The sequence below is a fragment of the Diuraphis noxia genome, unplaced genomic scaffold (assembly GCF_037042655.1).
Source record: "Diuraphis noxia isolate RWA-SAM2 unplaced genomic scaffold, SU_Dnox_SAM2 contig0011, whole genome shotgun sequence".
NCBI classification, from domain to species: domain Eukaryota; kingdom Metazoa; phylum Arthropoda; class Insecta; order Hemiptera; family Aphididae; genus Diuraphis; species Diuraphis noxia.
In genome coordinates this window covers 612,343-630,364 of record NW_028301721.1, presented here as the reverse complement: position 1 = coordinate 630,364, position 18,022 = coordinate 612,343, and positions in this window count along the sequence as shown.

Here is an 18,022-nt window from a genome sequence, read left to right as displayed (position 1 = left end):
AAATATCGTTTAAAGTCATTTGTATTGAACTAATCATAGTTTTTATATTTTTATCGTTAAGTTCACATAATTTTACATCTAAAACACGTCTTTACAATACATTTGGGTGAATATAAAAGGTCGTAAAAAAATTTTGAAATACAGGTGATGAATCCGCTAAAAATCGTCTTAAGTCATTTCTATTAAACTAATCATACTTTTTATATTTTTAACGTTAAGTTCACATTAATTTACATCTAAAACACGTCTTTACAATACATTTGAGTTAATATAAAAGGTCGTAAAAAAATATTGAAATACAGGTGATGAATCCGCTAAATATCGTCTTAAGTCATTTCTATTAAACTAATCATACTTTTTATATTTTTAACGTTAAGTTCACATTATTTTACATCTAAAACACGTCTTTACAATACATTTGGGTGAATATAAAAGGTCGTAAAAAAATTTTGAAATACAGGTGATGAATCCGCTAAAAATCGTCTTAAGTCATTTCTATTAAACTAATCATACTTTTTATATTTTTAACGTTAAGTTCACATTAATTTACATCTAAAACACGTCTTTACAATACATTTGAGTTAATATAAAAGGTCGTAAAAAAATTTTGAAATACAGGTGATGAATTCTTTAAATATCGTCTTAAGTCATTTCTATTAAACTAATCATACTTTTTATATTTTTAACGTTAAGTTCACATTATTTTACATCTAAAACACGTGTTTACAATACATTTGGATGAATACAAAAAACAGAAAAAAAAATTTGAGAAAAAATGGTGATAATTTCGCTAAATATCGATTAAAGTCATTTGTATTGAACTAATCATACTTTTTATATTTTTATCGTTAAGTTCACATTATTTTACATCTAAAACACGTATTTACAATACATTTGGGTGAGTACAAAAAATAGAAAAAAAATTTGGGAAAAAATTTGGTAAAAAATGGTGATAATTCCGCTAAATATCGTTTAAAGTCATTTGTATTGAACTAATCATAGTTTTTATATTTTTATCGTTAAGTTCACATAATTTTACATCTAAAACACGTCTTTACAATACATTTGGGTGAATATAAAAGGTCGTAAAAAAATTTTGAAATACAGTTGATGAATCCGCTAAATATCGTCTTAAGTCATTTCTATTAAACTAATCATACTTTTTATATTTTTAACGTTAAGTTCACATTATTTTACATCTAAAACACGTGTTTACAATACATTTGGGTGAATACAAAAAATAGAAAAAAAATTTGGGAAAAAATTGGGTAAAAAATGGTGATAATTCCGCTAAATATCGTTTAAAGTCATTTGTATTGAACTAATCATACTTTTTATATTTTTATCGTTACGTTCACATAATTTTACATCTAATACACGTCTTTACAATACATTTAGGTGAATATAAAAGGTCATAAAAAAATTTTGAAATACAGGTGATAATTCCGCTAAATATCGTTTAAAGTCATTTGTATTGAACTAATCATACTTTTTATATTTTTATCGTTAAGTTCACATTATTTTACATCTAAAACACGTATTTACAATACATTTGGGTGAATACAAAAAATAGAAAAAAAATTTGGTAAAAAATGGTGATAATTCCGCTAAATATCGTTTAAAGTCATTTGTATTGAACTAATCATACTTTTTATATTTTTATCGTTAAGTTCACATTATTTTACATCTAAAACACGTCTTTACAATACATTTGGGTGAATATAAAAGGTCGTAAAAAAATTTTGAAATACAGGTGATGAATCCGCTAAATATCGTCTTAAGTCATTTCTATTAAACTAATCATACTTTTTATATTTTTAACGTTAAGTTCACATTATTTTACATTTAAAACACGTATTTACAATACATTTGGGTATATACAAAAAATAGAAAAAAAATTTGGTAAAAAATGGTGATAATTCCGCTAAATATCGTTTAAAGTCATTTGTATTGAACTAATCATACTTTTTATATTTTTATCGTTAAGTTCACATTATTTTACATCTAAAACACGTCTTTACAATACATTTGGGTGAATATAAAAGGTCGTAAAAAAATTTTGAAATAAGTCATTTCTATTAAACTAATCATACTTTTTATATTTTTAACGTTAAGTTCACATTATTTTACATCTAAAACACGAGTTTACAATACATTTGGGTGAATACAAAAAATAGAAAAAAAATTTGGTATAAAATGGTGATAATTCCGCTAAATATCGTTTAAAGTCATTTGTATTGAACTAATCATACTTTTTATATTTTTATCGTTAAGTTCACATTATTTTACATCTAAAACACGTATTTACAATACATTTGGGTGAATACAAAAAATAGAAAAAAAATTTGGTAAAAAATGGTGATAATTCCGCTAAATATCGTTTAAAGTCATTTGTATTGAACTAATCATACTTTTTATATTTTTATCGTTAAGTTCACATTATTTTACATCTAAAACACGTCTTTACAATACATTTGGGTGAATATAAAAGGTCGTAAAAAAATTTTGAAATACAGGTGATGAATCCGCTAAATATCGTCTTAAGTCATTTCTATTAAACTAATCATACTTTTTATATTTTTAACGTTAAGTTCACATTATTTTACATCTAAAACACGTATTTACAATACATTTGGGTGAATACAAAAAATAGAAAAAAAATTTGGGAAAAAATTGGGTAAAAAATGGTGATAATTCCGCTAAATATCGTTTAAAGTCATTTGTATTGAACTAATCATACTTTTTATATTTTTATCGTTAAGTTCACATAATTTTACATCTAAAAAACGTCTTTACAATGCATTTGGGTGAATATAAAAGGTCGAAAAAAATTTTGAAATACAGGTGATGAAACCGCTAAATATCGTCTTAAGTCATTTCTATTAAACTAATCATACTTTTTATATTTTTAACGTTAAGTTCACATTATTTTACATCTAAAACACGAGTTTACAATACATTTGGGTGAATACAAAAAATAGAAAAAAAATTTGGTAAAAAATGGTGATAATTCCGCTAAATATCGTTTAAAGTCATTTGTATTGAACTAATCATACTTTTTATATTTTTATCGTTAAGTTCACATTATTTTACATCTAAAACACGTCTTTACAATACATTTGGGTGAATATAAAAGGTCGTAAAAAAATTTTGAAATAAGTCATTTCTATTAAACTAATCATACTTTTTATATTTTTAACGTTAAGTTCACATTATTTTACATCTAAAACACGAGTTTACAATACATTTGGGTGAATACAAAAAATAGAAAAAAAATTTGGTATAAAATGGTGATAATTCCGCTAAATATCGTTTAAAGTCATTTGTATTGAACTAATCATACTTTTTATATTTTTATCGTTAAGTTCACATTATTTTACATCTAAAACACGTATTTACAATACATTTGGGTGAATACAAAAAATAGAAAAAAAATTTGGTAAAAAATGGTGATAATTCCGCTAAATATCGTTTAAAGTCATTTGTATTGAACTAATCATACTTTTTATATTTTTATCGTTAAGTTCACATTATTTTACATCTAAAACACGTCTTTACAATACATTTGGGTGAATATAAAAGGTCGTAAAAAAATTTTGAAATACAGGTGATGAATCCGCTAAATATCGTCTTAAGTCATTTCTATTAAAGTAATCATACTTTTTATATTTTTAACGTTAAGTTCACATTATTTTACATCTAAAACACGTATTTACAATACATTTGGGTGAATACAAAAAATAGAAAAAAAATTTGGGAAAAAATTGGGTAAAAAATGGTGATAATTCCGCTAAATATCGTTTAAAGTCATTTGTATTGAACTAATCATACTTTTTATATTTTTATCGTTAAGTTCACATAATTTTACATCTAAAACACGTCTTTACAATGCATTTGGGTGAATATAAAAGGTCGAAAAAAATTTTGAAATACAGGTGATGAAACCGCTAAATATCGTCTTAAGTCATTTCTATTAAACTAATCATACTTTTTATATTTTTAACGTTAAGTTCACATTATTTTACATCTAAAACACGAGTTTACAATACATTTGGGTGAATACAAAAAATAGAAAAAAAATTTGGTAAAAAATGGTGATAATTCCGCTAAATATCGTTTAAAGTCATTTGTATTGAACTAATCATACTTTTTATATTTTTATCGTTAAGTTCACATTATTTTACATCTAAAACACGTATTTACAATACATTTGGGTGAATACAAAAAATAGGAAAAAAATTTGGGAAAAAATTTAATAAAAAATGGTGATAATTCCGCTAAATATCGTTTAAAGTCATTTGTATTGAACTAATCATACTTTTTGTATTTTTATCGTTAAGTTCACATTATTTTACATCTAAAACACGTCTTTACAATACATTTGGGTGAATATAAAAGGTCGTAAAAAAATTTTGAAATACAGGTGATGAATCCGCTAAATATCGTCTTAAGTCATTTCTATTAAACTAATCATACTTTTTATATTTTTAAAGTTAAGTTCACATTATTTTACATCTAAAAAACGAGTTTACAATACATTTGTCTGAATACAAAAAATAGGAAAAAAATTTGGTAAAAAATGGTGATAATTCCGCTAAATATCGTTTTAAGTCATTTGTATTGAACTAATCATAGTTTTTATATTTTTATCGTTAAGTTCACATAATTTTACATCTAAAACACGTCTTTACAATACATTTGGGTGAATATAGAAGGTCGTAAAAAAATTTTGAAATACAGGTGATGAATCCGCTAAATATCGTCTTAAGTCATTTCTATTAAACTAATCATACTTTTTATATTTTTAACGTTAAGTTCACATTAATTTACATCTAAAACACGTCTTTACAATACATTTGGGTGAATATAAAAGGTCGTAAAAAAATTTTGAAATACAGGTGATGAATCCGCTAAATATCATCTTAAGTCATTTCTATTAAACTAATCATACTTTTTATAGTTTTAACGTTAAATTCACATTATTTTACATCTAAAACACGTCTTTACAATACATTTGAGTTAATATAAAAGGTCGTAAAAAAATTTTGAAATACAGGTGATGAATCCGCTAAATATCGTCTTAAGTCATTTCTATTAAACTAATCATACTTTTTATATTTTTAACGTTAAGTTCACATTATTTTACATCTAAAACACGTCTTTACAATACATTTGGGTGAATATAAAAGGTCGTAAAAAAATTTTGAAATACAGGTGATGAATCCGCTAAAAATCGTCTTAAGTCATTTCTATTAAACTAATCATACTTTTTATATTTTTAACGTTAAGTTCACATTAATTTACATCTAAAACACGTCTTTACAATACATTTGAGTTAATATAAAAGGTCGTAAAAAAATTTTGAAATACAGGTGATGAATCCGCTAAATATCGTCTTAAGTCATTTCTATTAAAATAATCATACTTTTTATATTTTTAACGTTAAGTTCACATTATTTTACATCTAAAACACGTGTTTACAATACATTTGGGTGAATACAAAAAACAGAAAAAAAAATTTGAGAAAAAATGGTGATAATTTCGCTAAATATCGATTAAAGTCATTTGTATTGAACTAATCATACTTTTTATATTTTTATCGTTAAGTTCACATTATTTTACATCTAAAACACGTATTTACAATACATTTGGGTGAGTACAAAAAATAGAAAAAAAATTTGGGAAAAAATTTGGTAAAAAATGGTGATAATTCCGCTAAATATCGTTTAAAGTCATTTCTATTAAACTAATCATACTTTTTATATTTTTATCGTTAAGTTCACATTATTTTACATCTAAAACACGTCTTTACAATACATTTGGGTGAATATAAAAGGTCGTAAAAAAATTTTGAAATACAGGTGATGAATCCGCTAAATATCATCTTAAGTCATTTCTATTAAACTAATCATACTTTTTATAGTTTTAACGTTAAGTTCACATAATTTTACATCTAAAACACGTCTTTACAATACATTTGGGTGAATATAAAAGGTCGTAAAAAAATTTTGAAATACAGGTGATGAATCCGCTAAAAATCGTCTTAAGTCATTTCTATTAAACTAATCATACTTTTTATATTTTTAACGTTAAGTTCACATTAATTTACATCTAAAACACGTCTTTACAATACATTTGAGTTAATATAAAAGGTCGTAAAAAAATATTGAAATACAGGTGATGAATCCGCTAAATATCGTCTTAAGTCATTTCTATTAAACTAATCATACTTTTTATATTTTTAACGTTAAGTTCACATTATTTTACATCTAAAACACGTCTTTACAATACATTTGGGTGAATATAAAAGGTCGTAAAAAAATTTTGAAATACAGGTGATGAATCCGCTAAAAATCGTCTTAAGTCATTTCTATTAAACTAATCATACTTTTTATATTTTTAACGTTAAGTTCACATTAATTTACATCTAAAACACGTCTTTACAATACATTTGAGTTAATATAAAAGGTCGTAAAAAAATTTTGAAATACAGGTGATGAATTCTTTAAATATCGTCTTAAGTCATTTCTATTAAACTAATCATACTTTTTATATTTTTAACGTTAAGTTCACATTATTTTACATCTAAAACACGTGTTTACAATACATTTGGATGAATACAAAAAACAGAAAAAAAAATTTGAGAAAAAATGGTGATAATTTCGCTAAATGTCGATTAAAGTCATTTGTATTGAACTAATCATACTTTTTATATTTTTATCGTTAAGTTCACATTATTTTACATCTAAAACACGTATTTACAATACATTTGGGTGAGTACAAAAAATAGAAAAAAAATTTGGGAAAAAATTTGGTAAAAAATGGTGATAATTCCGCTAAATATCGTTTAAAGTCATTTGTATTGAACTAATCATAGTTTTTATATTTTTATCGTTAAGTTCACATAATTTTACATCTAAAACACGTCTTTACAATACATTTGGGTGAATATAAAAGGTCGTAAAAAAATTTTGAAATACAGGTGATGAATCCGCTAAATATCGTCTTAAGTCATTTCTATTAAACTAATCATACTTTTTATATTTTTAACGTTAAGTTCACATTATTTTACATCTAAAACACGTGTTTACAATACATTTGGGTGAATACAAAAAATAGAAAAAAAATTTGGGAAAAAATTGGGTAAAAAATGGTGATAATTCCGCTAAATATCGTTTAAAGTCATTTGTATTAAACTAATCATACTTTTTATATTTTTATCGTTAAGATCACATAATTTTACATCTAAAACACGTCTTTACAATACATTTGGGTGAATATAAAAGGTCGTAAAAAAATTTTGAAATACAGGTGATGAATCCGCTAAATATTGTCTTAAGTCATTTCTATTAAACTAATCATACTTTTTATATTTTTAACGTTAAGATCACATTATTTTACATCTAAAACACGTGTTTACAAAACATTTGGGTGAATACAAAAAATTGAAAAAAAATTTGGTAAAAAATGGTGATAATTCCGCTAAATATCGTTTGAAGTCATTTGTATTGAACTAATCATAGTTTTTATATTTTTATCGTTAAGTTCACATATTTTTACATCTAAAACACGTCTTTACAATACATTTGGGTGAATATAAAAGGTCGTAAAAAAGTTTTGAAATACAGGTGATGAATCCGCTAAAAATCGTCTTAAGTCATTTCTATTAAACTAATCATACTTTTTATATTTTTAACGTTAAGTTCACATTAATTTACATCTAAAACACGTCTTTACAATACATTTGAGTTAATATAAAAGGTCGTAAAAAAATTTTGAAATACAGGTGATGAATCCGCTAAATATCGTCTTAAGTCATTTCTATTAAACTAATCATACTTTTTATATTTTTAACGTTAAGTTCACATTATTTTACATCTAAAACACGTCTTTACAATACATTTGGGTGAATATAAAAGGTCGTAAAAAAATTTTGAAATACAGGTGATGAATCCGCTAAAAATCGTCTTAAGTCATTTCTATTAAACTAATCATACTTTTTATATTTTTAACGTTAAGTTCACATTAATTTACATCTAAAACACGTCTTTACAATACATTTGAGTTAATATAAAAGGTCGTAAAAAAATTTTGAAATACAGGTGATGAATTCTTTAAATATCGTCTTAAGTCATTTCTATTAAACTAATCATACTTTTTATATTTTTAACGTTAAGTTCACATTATTTTACATCTAAAATACGTGTTTACAATACATTTGGATGAATACAAAAAACAGAAAAAAAAATTTGAGAAAAAATGGTGATAATTTCGCTAAATATCGATTAAAGTCATTTGTATTGAACTAATCATACTTTTTATATTTTTATCGTTAAGTTCACATTATTTTACATCTAAAACACGTATTTACAATACATTTGGGTGAGTACAAAAAATAGAAAAAAAATTTGGGAAAAAATTTGGTAAAAAATGGTGATAATTCCGCTAAATATCGTTTAAAGTCATTTGTATTGAACTAATCATAGTTTTTATATTTTTATCGTTAAGTTCACATAATTTTACATCTAAAACACGTCTTTACAATACATTTGGGTGAATATAAAAGGTCGTAAAAAAATTTTGAAATACAGGTGATGAATCCGCTAAAAATCGTCTTAAGTCATTTCTATTAAACTAATCATACTTTTTATATTTTTAACGTTAAGTTCACATTAATTTACATCTAAAACACGTCTTTACAATACATTTGAGTTAATATAAAAGGTCGTAAAAAAATATTGAAATACAGGTGATGAATCCGCTAAATATCGTCTTAAGTCATTTCTATTAAACTAATCATACTTTTTATATTTTTAACGTTAAGTTCACATTATTTTACATCTAAAACACGTCTTTACAATACATTTGGGTGAATATAAAAGGTCGTAAAAAAATTTTGAAATACAGGTGATGAATCCGCTAAAAATCGTCTTAAGTCATTTCTATTAAACTAATCATACTTTTTATATTTTTAACGTTAAGTTCACATTAATTTACATCTAAAACACGTCTTTACAATACATTTGAGTTAATATAAAAGGTCGTAAAAAAATTTTGAAATACAGGTGATGAATTCTTTAAATATCGTCTTAAGTCATTTCTATTAAACTAATCATACTTTTTATATTTTTAACGTTAAGTTCACATTATTTTACATCTAAAACACGTGTTTACAATACATTTGGATGAATACAAAAAACAGAAAAAAAAATTTGAGAAAAAATGGTGATAATTTCGCTAAATATCGATTAAAGTCATTTGTATTGAACTAATCATACTTTTTATATTTTTATCGTTAAGTTCACATTATTTTACATCTAAAACACGTATTTACAATACATTTGGGTGAGTACAAAAAATAGAAAAAAAATTTGGGAAAAAATTTGGTAAAAAATGGTGATAATTCCGCTAAATATCGTTTAAAGTCATTTGTATTGAACTAATCATAGTTTTTATATTTTTATCGTTAAGTTCACATAATTTTACATCTAAAACACGTCTTTACAATACATTTGGGTGAATATAAAAGGTCGTAAAAAAATTTTGAAATACAGGTGATGAATCCGCTAAATATCGTCTTAAGTCATTTCTATTAAACTAATCATACTTTTTATATTTTTAACGTTAAGTTCACATTATTTTACATCTAAAACACGTGTTTACAATACATTTGGGTGAATACAAAAAATAGAAAAAAAATTTGGGAAAAAATTGGGTAAAAAATGGTGATAATTCCGCTAAATATCGTTTAAAGTCATTTGTATTGAACTAATCATACTTTTTATAGTTTTAACGTTAAGTTCACATTATTTTACATCTAAAACACGTCTTTACAATACATTTGGGTGAATATAAAAGGTCGTAAAAAAATTTTGAAATACAGGTGATGAATCCGCTAAAAATCGTCTTAAGTCATTTCTATTAAACTAATCATACTTTTTATATTTTTAACGTTAAGTTCACATTATTTTACATCTAAAACACGTGTTTACAATACATTTGGGTGAATACAAAAAACAGAAAAAAAAATTTGAGAAAAAATGGTGATAATTTCGCTAAATATCGATTAAAGTCATTTGTATTGAACTAATCATACTTTTTATATTTTTATCGTTAAGTTCACATTATTTTACATCTAAAACACGTATTTACAATACATTTGGGTGAGTACAAAAAATAGAAAAAAAATTTGGGAAAAAATTTGGTAAAAAATGGTGATAATTCCGCTAAATATCGTTTAAAGTCATTTGTATTGAACTAATCATAGTTTTTATATTTTAATCGTTAAGTTCACATAATTTTACATCTAAAACACGTCTTTACAATACATTTGGGTGAATATAAAAGGTCGTAAAAAAATTTTGAAATACAGGTGATGAATCCGCTAAATATCGTCTTAAGTCATTTCTATTAAACTAATCATACTTTTTATATTTTTAACGTTAAGTTCACATTATTTTACATCTAAAACACGTCTTTACAATACATTTGGGTGAATATAAAAGGTCGTAAAAAAATTTTGAAATACAGGTGATGAATCCGCTAAATATCGTCTTAAGTCATTTCTATTAAACTAATCATACTTTTTATATTTTTAACGTTAAGTTCACATTAATTTACATCTAAAACACGTCTTTACAATACATTTGAGTTAATATAAAAGGTCGTAAAAAAATTTTGAAATACAGGTGATGAATCCGCTAAATATCGTCTTAAGTCATTTCTATTAAACTAATCATACTTTTTATATTTTTAACGTTAAGTTCACATTATTTTACATCTAAAACACGTCTTTACAATACATTTGGGTGAATATAAAAGGTCGTAAAAAAATTTTGAAATACAGGTGATGAATCCGCTAAAAATCGTCTTAAGTCATTTCTATTAAACTAATCATACTTTTTATATTTTTAACGTTAAGTTCACATTAATTTACATCTAAAACACGTCTTTACAATACATTTGAGTTAATATAAAAGGTCGTAAAAAAATTTTGAAATACAGGTGATGAATTCGCTAAATATCGTCTTAAGTCATTTCTATTAAACTAATCATACTTTTTATATTTTTAACGTTAAGTTCACATTATTTTACATCTAAAACACGTGTTTACAATACATTTGGGTGAATACAAAAAATAGAAAAAAAATTTGGGAAAAAATTGGGTAAAAAATGGTGATAATTCCGCTAAATATCGTTTAAAGTCATTTGTATTGAACTAATCATAGTTTTTATATTTTTATCGTTAAGTTCACATAATTTTACATCTAAAACACGTCTTTACAATACATTTGGGTGAATATAAAAGGTCGTAAAAAAATTTTGAAATACAGGTGATGAATCCGCTAAATATCGTCTTAAGTCATTTCTATTAAACTAATCATACTTTTTATATTTTTAACGTTAAGTTCACATTATTTTACATCTAAAACACGTCTTTACAATACATTTGGGTGAATATAAAAGGTCGTAAAAAAATTTTGAAATACAGGTGATGAATCCGCTAAAAATCGTCTTAAGTCATTTCTATTAAACTAATCATACTTTTTATATTTTTAACGTTAAGTTCACATTAATTTACATCTAAAACACGTCTTTACAATTTATTTGGGTGAATATAAAAGGTCGTAAAAAAATTTTGAAATACAGGTGATGAATCCGCTAAATATCGTCTTAAGTCATTTCTATTAAACTAATCATACTTTTTATATTTTTAACGTTAAGTTCACATTATTTTACATCTAAAACACGTATTTACAATACATTTGGGTGAATACAAAAAATAGAAAAAAAATTTGGGAAAAAATTGGGTAAAAAATGGTGATAATTCCGCTAAATATCGTTTAAAGTCATTTGTATTGAACTAATCATACTTTTTATATTTTTATCGTTAAGATCACATAATTTTACATCTAAAACACGTCTTTACAATACATTTGGGTGAATATAAAAGGTCGTAAAAAAATTTTGAAATACAGGTGATGAATCCGCTAAATATCGTCTTAAGTCATTTCTATTAAACTAATCATACTTTTTATATTTTTAACGTTAAGTTCACATTATTTTACATCTAAAACACGTCTTTACAATACATTTGGGTGAATATAAAAGGTCGTAAAAAAATTTTGAAATACAGGTGATGAATCCGCTAAATATCATCTTAAGTCATTTCTATTAAACTAATCATACTTTTTATAGTTTTAACGTTAAGTTCACATTATTTTACATCTAAAACACGTCTTTACAATACATTTGGGTGAATATAAAAGGTCGTAAAATATTTTGAAATACAGGTGATGAATCCGCTAAAAATCGTCTTAAGTAATTTCTATTAAACTAATCATACTTTTTATATTTTTAACGTTAAGTTCACATTAATTTACATCTAAAACACGTCTTAACAATACATTTGAGTTAATATAAAAGGTCGTAAAAAAATTTTGAAATACAGGTGATGAATTCGCTAAATATCGTCTTAAGTCATTTCTATTAAACTAATCATACTTTTTATATTTTTAACGTTAAGTTCACATTATTTTACATCTAAAACACGTGTTTACAATACATTTGGGTGAATACAAAAAATAGAAAAAAAATTTGGGAAAAAATTGGGTAAAAAATGGTGATAATTCCGCTAAATATCGTTTAAAGTCATTTGTATTGAACTAATCATAGTTTTTATATTTTTATCGTTAAGTTCACATAATTTTACATCTAAAACACGTCTTTACAATACATTTGGGTGAATATAAAAGGTCGTAAAAAAATTTTGAAATACAGGTGATGAATCCGCTAAATATCGTCTTAAGTCATTTCTATTAAACTAATCATATTTTTTATATTTTTAACGTTAAGTTCACATTATTTTACATCTAAAACACGTGTTTACAATACATTTGGGTGAATACAAAAAATAGAAAAAAAATTTGGGAAAAAATTGGGTAAAAAATGGTGATAATTCCGCTAAATATCGTTTAAAGTCATTTGTATTGAACTAATCATACTTTTTATATTTTTATCGTTAAGATCACATAATTTTACATCTAAAACACGTCTTTACAATACATTTGGGTGAATATAAAAGGTCGTAAAAAAATTTTGAAATACAGGTGATGAATCCGCTAAATATTGTCTTAAGTCATTTCTATTAAACTAATCATACTTTTTATATTTTTAACGTTAAGATCACATTATTTTACATCTAAAACACGTGTTTACAAAACATTTGGGTGAATACAAAAAATAGAAAAAAAATTTGGTAAAAAATGGTGATAATTCCGCTAAATATCGTTTGAAGTCATTTGTATTGAACTAATCATAGTTTTTATATTTTTATCGTTAAGTTCACATATTTTTACATCTAAAACACGTCTTTACAATTCATTTGGGTGAATATAAAAGGTCGTAAAAAAGTTTTGAAATACAGGTGATGAATCCGCTAAATATCGTCTTAAGTAATTTCTATTAAACTAATCATACTTTTTATATTTTTAACGTTAAGTTCACATTAATTTACATCTAAAACACGTCTTTACAATACATTTGAGTTAATATAAAAGGTCGTAAAAAAATTTTGAAATACAGGTGATAAATTCGCTAAATATCGTCTTAAGTCATTTCTATTAAACTAATCATACTTTTTATATTTTTAACGTTAAGTTCACATTATTTTACATCTAAAACACGTGTTTACAATACATTTGGGTGAATACAAAAAACAGAAAAAAAAATTTGAGAAAAAATGGTGATAATTTCGCTAAATATCGATTAAAGTCATTTGTATTGAACTAATCATACTTTTTATATTTTTATCGTTAAGTTCACATTATTTTACATCTAAAACACGTATTTACAATACATTTGGGTGAGTACAAAAAATAGAAAAAAAATTTGGGAAAAAATTTGGTAAAAAATGGTGATAATTCCGCTAAATATCGTTTAAAGTCATTTGTATTGAACTAATCATAGTTTTTATATTTTAATCGTTAAGTTCACATAATTTTACATCTAAAACACGTCTTTACAATACATTTGGGTGAATATAAAAGGTCGTAAAAAAATTTTGAAATACAGGTGATGAATCCGCTAAATATCGTCTTAAGTCATTTCTATTAAACTAATCATACTTTTTATATTTTTAACGTTAAGTTCACATTATTTTACATCTAAAACACGTCTTTACAATACATTTGGGTGAATATAAAAGGTCGTAAAAAAATTTTGAAATACAGGTGATGAATCCGCTAAATATCGTCTTAAGTCATTTCTATTAAACTAATCATACTTTTTATATTTTTAACGTTAAGTTCACATTAATTTACATCTAAAACACGTCTTTACAATACATTTGAGTTAATATAAAAGGTCGTAAAAAAATTTTGAAATACAGGTGATGAATCCGCTAAATATCGTCTTAAGTCATTTCTATTAAACTAATCATACTTTTTATATTTTTAACGTTAAGTTCACATTATTTTACATCTAAAACACGTCTTTACAATACATTTGGGTGAATATAAAAGGTCGTAAAAAAATTTTGAAATACAGGTGATGAATCCGCTAAAAATCGTCTTAAGTCATTTCTATTAAACTAATCATACTTTTTATATTTTTAACGTTAAGTTCACATTAATTTACATCTAAAACACGTCTTTACAATACATTTGAGTTAATATAAAAGGTCGTAAAAAAATTTTGAAATACAGGTGATGAATTCGCTAAATATCGTCTTAAGTCATTTCTATTAAACTAATCATACTTTTTATATTTTTAACGTTAAGTTCACATTATTTTACATCTAAAACACGTGTTTACAATACATTTGGGTGAATACAAAAAACAGAAAAAAAAATTTGAGAAAAAATGGTGATAATTTCGCTAAATATCGATTAAAGTCATTTGTATTGAACTAATCATAGTTTTTATATTTTTATCGTTAAGTTCACATAATGTTACATCTAAAACACGTCTTTACAATTTATTTGGGTGAATATAAAAGGTCGTAAAAAAATTTTGAAATACAGGTGATGAATCCGCTAAATATCGTCTTAAGTCATTTCTATTAAACTAATCATACTTTTTATATTTTTAACGTTAAGTTCACATTATTTTACATCTAAAACACGTATTTACAATACATTTGGGTGAATACAAAAAATAGAAAAAAAATTTGGGAAAAAATTGGGTAAAAAATGGTGATAATTCCGCTAAATATCGTTTAAAGTCATTTGTATTGAACTAATCATACTTTTTATATTTTTATCGTTAAGATCACATAATTTTACATCTAAAACACGTCTTTACAATACATTTGGGTGAATATAAAAGGTCGTAAAAAAATTTTGAAATACAGGTGATGAATCCGCTAAATATCGTCTTAAGTCATTTCTATTAAACTAATCATACTTTTTATATTTTTAACGTTAAGTTCACATTATTTTACATCTAAAACACGTCTTTACAATACATTTGGGTGAATATAAAAGGTCGTAAAAAAATTTTGAAATACAGGTGATGAATCCGCTAAATATCATCTTAAGTCATTTCTATTAAACTAATCATACTTTTTATAGTTTTAACGTTAAGTTCACATTATTTTACATCTAAAACACGTCTTTACAATACATTTGGGTGAATATAAAAGGTCGTAAAAAAATTTTGAAATACAGGTGATGAATCCGCTAAAAATCGTCTTAAGTAATTTCTATTAAACTAATCATACTTTTTATATTTTTAACGTTAAGTTCACATTAATTTACATCTAAAACACGTCTTTACAATACATTTGAGTTAATATAAAAGGTCGTAAAAAAATTTTGAAATACAGGTGATGAATTCGCTAAATATCGTCTTAAGTCATTTCTATTAAACTAATCATACTTTTTATATTTTTAACGTTAAGTTCACATTATTTTACATCTAAAACACGTGTTTACAATACATTTGGGTGAATACAAAAAATAGAAAAAAAATTTGGGAAAAAATTGGGTAAAAAATGGTGATAATTCCGCTAAATATCGTTTAAAGTCATTTGTATTGAACTAATCATAGTTTTTATATTTTTATCGTTAAGTTCACATAATTTTACATCTAAAACACGTCTTTACAATACATTTGGGTGAATATAAAAGGTCGTAAAAAAATTTTGAAATACAGGTGATGAATCCGCTAAATATCGTCTTAAGTCATTTCTATTAAACTAATCATACTTTTTATATTTTTAACGTTAAGTTCACATTATTTTACATCTAAAACACGTGTTTACAATACATTTGGGTGAATACAAAAAATAGAAAAAAAATTTGGGAAAAAATTGGGTAAAAAATGGTGATAATTCCGCTAAATATCGTTTAAAGTCATTTGTATTGAACTAATCATACTTTTTATATTTTTATCGTTAAGATCACATAATTTTACATCTAAAACACGTCTTTACAATACATTTGGGTGAATATAAAAGGTCGTAAAAAAATTTTGAAATACAGGTGATGAATCCGCTAAATATCGTCTTAAGTCATTTCTATTAAACTAATCATACTTTTTATATTTTTAACGTTAAGTTCACATTATTTTACATCTAAAACACGTGTTTACAATACATTTGGGTGAATACAAAAAATAGAAAAAAAATTTGGGAAAAAATTGGGTAAAAAATGGTGATAATTCCGCTAAATATCGTTTAAAGTCATTTGTATTGAACTAATCATACTTTTTATATTTTTATCGTTAAGATCACATAATTTTACATCTAAAACACGTCTTTACAATACATTTGGGTGAATATAAAAGGTCGTAAAAAAATTTTGAAATACAGGTGATGAATCCGCTAAATATTGTCTTAAGTCATTTCTATTAAACTAATCATACTTTTTATATTTTTAACGTTAAGATCACATTAATTTACATCTAAAACACGTGTTTACAAAACATTTGGGTGAATACAAAAAATAGAAAAAAAATTTGGTAAAAAATGGTGATAATTCCGCTAAATATCGTTTGAAGTCATTTGTATTGAACTAATCATAGTTTTTATATTTTTATCGTTAAGTTCACATATTTTTACATCTAAAACACGTCTTTACAATTCATTTGGGTGAATATAAAAGGTCGTAAAAAAGTTTTGAAATACAGGTGATGAATCCGCTAAATATCGTCTTAAGTAATTTCTATTAAACTAATCATACTTTTTATATTTTTAACGTTAAGTTCACATTAATTTACATCTAAAACACGTCTTTACAATACATTTGAGTTAATATAAAAGGTCGTAAAAAAATTTTGAAATACAGGTGATAAATTCGCTAAATATCGTCTTAAGTCATTTCTATTAAACTAATCATACTTTTTATATTTTTAACGTTAAGTTCACATTATTTTACATCTAAAACACGTGTTTACAATACATTTGGGTGAATACAAAAAACAGAAAAAAAAATTTGAGAAAAAATGGTGATAATTTCGCTAAATATCGATTAAAGTCATTTGTATTGAACTAATCATACTTTTTATATTTTTATCGTTAAGTTCACATTATTTTACATCTAAAACACGTATTTACAATACATTTGGGTGAGTACAAAAAATAGAAAAAAAATTTGGGAAAAAATTTGGTAAAAAATGGTGATAATTCCGCTAAATATCGTTTAAAGTCATTTGTATTGAACTAATCATAGTTTTTATATTTTAATCGTTAAGTTCACATAATTTTACATCTAAAACACGTCTTTACAATACATTTGGGTGAATATAAAAGGTCGTAAAAAAATTTTGAAATACAGGTGATGAATCCGCTAAATATCGTCTTAAGTCATTTCTATTAAACTAATCATACTTTTTATATTTTTAACGTTAAGTTCACATTATTTTACATCTAAAACACGTCTTTACAATACATTTGGGTGAATATAAAAGGTCGTAAAAAAATTTTGAAATACAGGTGATGAATCCGCTAAATATCGTCTTAAGTCATTTCTATTAAACTAATCATACTTTTTATATTTTTAACGTTAAGTTCACATTAATT